This window comes from Schistocerca cancellata, chromosome 8, assembly GCF_023864275.1.
Source record: "Schistocerca cancellata isolate TAMUIC-IGC-003103 chromosome 8, iqSchCanc2.1, whole genome shotgun sequence".
Lineage (NCBI taxonomy): Eukaryota > Metazoa > Arthropoda > Insecta > Orthoptera > Acrididae > Schistocerca > Schistocerca cancellata.
Genome location: NC_064633.1, coordinates 579,756,951 through 579,762,400, shown reverse-complemented (window position 1 = coordinate 579,762,400; position 5,450 = coordinate 579,756,951). Strand labels below are relative to the sequence as shown.

General features: G+C 40.1%; 1 pseudogene; it reads left to right on the top strand.

Annotated features, from left to right (window-relative positions):
• The first annotated feature begins 3,311 nt into the window (after nucleotides 1-3,311).
• LOC126095960 (5S ribosomal RNA) lies at nucleotides 3,312-3,429 on the top strand (annotated as a pseudogene).
• Nucleotides 3,430-5,450: the final 2,021 nt, after the last annotated feature.

Here is a 5,450-nt window from a genome sequence, read left to right as displayed (position 1 = left end):
AGACAGATGAAAGACTGTACGACTTCGAGTTCCTTTGGTAGACCTGTACTCCTCTGTCAGTTCTCGCGAGTCTGGACTTGCTGGGATTTATGTCTAATCCGCATGACACAATGATGCTCTTTACTTTTGTTAGAAGCTCAGCAAGTGCGTCTTTGCTGCTAGCTAAAAACACGGTTTCACCAGTAAATTGGAGGTGCTAATAGTTCTTCCACCAATTGAGAGGACTTAAGTTCAGCCGCCAAAAGGATTCCTGCTGACACCAGTTTCGGGGGTAGTACAGGACCCAGATTGGCACCTTTCGATACACTGAAAAAATTGTACGTACCACCATTTTTCTTCACCGTTGCGAGGTGATTATTGTATAGATTTCTCGACAAAGTCAGCGGATTTGATGCATTATTGATGTGAACGTCACTTATTTGTGGCATTTCTGTGGGACGTTTAGATCTCTTGATTCAGGGCAATAAGTTTCTTCATCCGTCATTAATATACAGTCTCTGCAATTAGTGTAAGGTTGCTATGGACGGGCCGCCTCGATCTCTGTGTGGATACTGGCAAATGGCGTATGCTAGCAGTAGATTAGATTAGAGTAGATTAATACTAGTTCCATGGATCATGAATACGATATTTCGTAATGATGTGGAACGAGTCGAAGTTTCCAATACATGACATAATTAATTTAATTCAACAACATACTTAAGTTAATATATCAACTTTTTATTTTTTTGTGTTTTTTTATTATTTTTATTTTTTATTTTTTTAAATATTTTTTTTCTTAATTTATATCTAAAAATTCCTCTATGGAGTAGAAGGAGTTGTCATTCAGAAATTCTTTTAATTTCTTCTTAAATACTTGTTGGTTATCTGTCAGACTTTTGATACTATTTGGTAAGTGACCAAAGACTTTAGTGCCAGTATAATTCACCCCTTTCTGTGCCAAAGTTAGATTTAATCTTGAATAGTGAAGATCATCCTTTCTCCTAGTATTGTAGTTATGCACACTGCTATTACTTTTGAATTGGGTTTGGTTGTTAATAACAAATTTCATAAGAGAGTATATATACTGAGAAGCTACTGTGAACATCCCTAGATCCTTAAATAAATGTCTGCAGGATGATCTTGGGTGGACTCCAGCTATTATTCTGATTACACGGTTTTGTGCAATAAATACTTTATTCCTCAGTGATGAATTACCCCAAAATATGATGCCATATGAAAGCAACGAGTGAAAATAGGCGTAGTAAGCTAATCTACTAACATGTTTATCACCAAAATTTGCAGTGACCCTTATTGCATAAGTAGCTGAACTCAAACGTTTCAGCAGATCATCAATGTGTTTCTTCCAATTTAATCTCTCATCAATGGCCACACCTAAAAATTTGGAATATTCTACCTTAGCTATATGCTTCTGATTAAGGTCTATATTTATTAATGGCGTCATAGCATTCACTGTACAGAACTGTATGTACTGTGTCTTATCAAAATTCAATGAGAGTCCGTTTACAAGGAACCACTTAGTAATTTTCTGAAAGACAGTATTGACAATTTCATCAGTTAAAAGTCATTAAGTGTAGCCCATGCTGCCAAAGATTCGCCACCTTAGTGGTGAGCTATTTTAAGAAGACACAAAAAAGAGCAAAAGAAAGTAAGATTTTTTGCTATGTACTTGAAACTGACCACTATTAATGATCGAAACGTCGTAGTGATACGATAATAGTAATTAAAGTTCTGCAGCCACCACCGGAATGTACGAGCAGTTCACTTCGTTTTGCCATGTTTACGGTATGAAGCTACGTACTGCGAACGGAGTGCACGCGTCGTTAGGCGATCACGTGACCTGTGAGCTGCCTGGTATGAGCCACTGCGAGTTTCCACGAATGAGCCGGTGACGCAATGATACGAACTGTGTCCACGCTTACTGTCGCAAGAAACACGGTAGTTGACTTCAGATCACGCGTAGTTCAAAATGGTTCAAATGGCTCTGAGCACTATGGGACTTAACATCTATGGTCATCAGTCCCCTAGAACTTAGAACTACTTAAAGGGCTCCGGAACGCCCTATACTTGCAATGTTAAAATAACGCTTATAAATTACATCTTTCCTCACAAAGTATTTGAGGTAGGAAGTTGAACTTTTTACAGATTATTTATTGGAATATGGGCTACAACTTAACACAGGGATTTTACAAAATTTTAGTTCAGTTATTAAAGATGATTTTTTTTCAATTGTAATGAAAATTCAGAACATTTTTTTTGCAATTTTTTATTTATATATTCAAAAATATACAGTTTTTTGGAAAAAGGCTGTGTTAAATTATGCAGAAGGTACTGTGTAACATTTACTGAAAGTTTGAAACAAATATGTTTGGAAGATCCTTAGAAAACATGTAATTAGTATGAGAAAATAAAAGTTTTGGGAATCGAGCGACAAAGATTGGATTAACTTTTTAGTGCATTCCAGGTCCATAGGATGGATTATCTTCATCCTCTGCAAACTCCTCCTCCAGCTTCCTCTTGTTCCTCCTCCTGTTTACTCTTGCTTGTATTTCTAGACTCTTTACAGCCCTGTCTGCAGCCCGAAGGCGTTCCTTGTCTAAAGCAAGCATCGCTCGTACTATCTTAGAACCTATCTTAATTCCCATATTTCTAAATACCTTGCACCTTACAATGTTGCCATCATTGAAAGTCGCAACAGCAACTTTACTTTTACTCATTATTATACTTCAACAAAACAGAGACTTAAGAAACAGAATTAATTACGAATATTTTCGAGATAACGACAGAGTAAATAAACATGAAACAATCGAGAATCACACCAGCGATATATATTGAACCATCACAGGTTAGCCACAACACATACTTTATCTCACATCACTAAAATGTACCTGATGAACACGGACGTTAATAATAACACCATTTGACAGCAGTTTAACAGCGTCACAGTGGGTCACGCCCATGTAGAACACATTTCAAAAAAAATTTAAAAATAGTTGTAGTCTTCGGAATTGAAAAATTATATATCTATTAAAAGGTAATAGTCTGCAGATTCAGAAAATGCAAAAAAGTAAAAATTGAACTTTTCATGATTTTGAGCCTTTCCGGAGCCCCTTAAACCTAACTAACCTAAGGACACCACACACATCCATGCCCGAGGCAGGATTCGAACCTGCGACTTCGAACCTGCGACCGGAGCAGTCGCGCGGCTCCGGACTGAGCGCCTAAAAAACCGCTAGACCACCGCGGCCGGCATCACGCGTAGTCATTAACTGACTAATAACTCATCAGTAGTAGCCTAAGTAATCGAATGATTCGCCAACGGCCTTGCCGCAGTGGTGACATCGGTTTCCGTCAGATCACCGAAGTTAAGCGCTGCCGGGCTGGGCTAGCACTTGGATGGGTGACCATCCGGTCCGCCGAGCGCTGTTGGCAAGCGGGTTGCACTCAGTCCTTGTTAGGCAAACTGAGCAGCTACTTGATTGAGAAGTAGCGGCTCCGGTCTCGTAAACCGACATACGGCAGGGAGAGTGGTGTGCTGACCACGTGCCCATCCATATCCGCATCCGGTGACGTCTATGGGCTGAGGATGACACGGCGGCCGGTCGGTACCGTTGGGCCTTCCAAGGCCTGTGCGGACGGAGTCGAGTTTATTTTAATTAAATGATTGATAACAACTGAACGGGCAATGATTAACGAGAAAATTAAACAATAATAATCGATGTAGTAATAATTAATTGTACAATTAATTTACAAAAATTAATAACAGGAAGTATTATTAATTTAATAGATCACATATTCATTGTTGCGCGCCTCTTCGGTAAAGCATATGGAGAGGCTGCAACAATAGAGACTGCAGTGAATGGCTTTGCAAAAACAGGATTTTTACAAGTAAGCAGGAATGTTATCCGAGACGGCCATTTTGTAGCTGCAATGCAGCTTGGGAAAAAAGATGTTCCTGTGAGAGAAGCATCTGTCAATGAGTCTAGACTTGGCGTCGAAAGTTTGCCTACATGAAATCTCTCCCGAATCGGACAAACTCACTCCAGGAAAAAGGTCGAATTAAGCTCAGAAAACCTCAGTTATCACGAGCCGCGCATACAAATAGAGTCTGGAAGGAGCTGAAAATAAAAGGAGGGTAAAAACGGAGCAACAATTAGCCCCGAAAACGTCTACAGAATCAAGCAGCCAACAAGTGTGCGTAGTTTCCTTTAGACGTTTCAGAGAAGACTGGGCTTAGTTCTGGGAAGGAGTCACGGTTTTGTGGCATCTGTGGCAAGGACGTCAAAGAGGACATGCTTCAAAAAAATGTTCAAATGTGTGTGAAATCGTATGGGACTTAACCTAAATTATCTTAAGGACAAACGCACACACCCATGCCCGAGGGAGGACTTGAACCTCCGCCAGGACCAGCCGCACAGTCCATGACTCCTGCGCCTTAGACCGCTCGGCTAATCACGCGAGACCGACATGCTTCATTGTTTTGTATGTAAAGAGTGGGTTCATGACAAATATGTTGGCGTCAGAAAGGGGAAGTAAAGCGCTGTGTTATGAAAAATGTAAGTGAAGTCCGTGTGACAAATGTCAAAATGTGTAGAACTATAGAAGCTTTGTTTTGTTGAAACTTAGGCCTAGGTAGCCCGCAGCTCGTGGTCGTGCGGTAGCGTTCTCGGTTCCCACGCCCGGGTTCCCGGGTTCGATTCCCGGCGGGGTTAGAGATTTTCTCTGCCTCGTGATGGCTGGGTGTTGTGTGATGTCCTTAGGTTAGTTAGGTTTAAGTAGTTATAAGTTCTAGGGGACTGATGACCATAGATGTTAAGTCCCATAGTGCTCAGAGCCATTTGAACCATTTAGGCCTCGGTAGGCTACTGTGAACAAAATTTAAGAGTAATGGTTTTCATTTTATGTTTTCGAATATCTATATGTGCTTGTTTTCGCCTTCGAAGGAGACATAACTAGCTTTAGCCTCCTGCGGTTCGAATACAAAATATTCGGTGACAGATGCCAACAAAAAAATCCAAAAAATAAAAAGAAATTAAATTTATTTACAGATTTGGATGTGTGTAATATTTGGCAGCTGTTACTGTATAGCCCATTCATGGAAACTGCCTGGTCCAGGGAAGGAAACCAGTCATCCTTGACTGGACTATGTTTTTATTTTTCAAATATGTCATTAACAAAAAATGGTTCAAATGGCTCTGAGCACTATGGGACTTAACATCTGAGGTCATCAGTCCCCTAGAACTTAGAACTACACTACTGGCCATTAAAATTCCTACAACAAGAAGAAATGCAAATGATAAACGGGTATTCATTGGACAAATATATTGTACTAGAACTGACATTTGATTACATTTTCACTCAATTTGGGTGCATAGATCCTGAGAAATCGGTACCCAGAACAATCAGCTCTGGCCGTAATAACGGCTTGATACGCCTGGGCATTGAGTCAAACA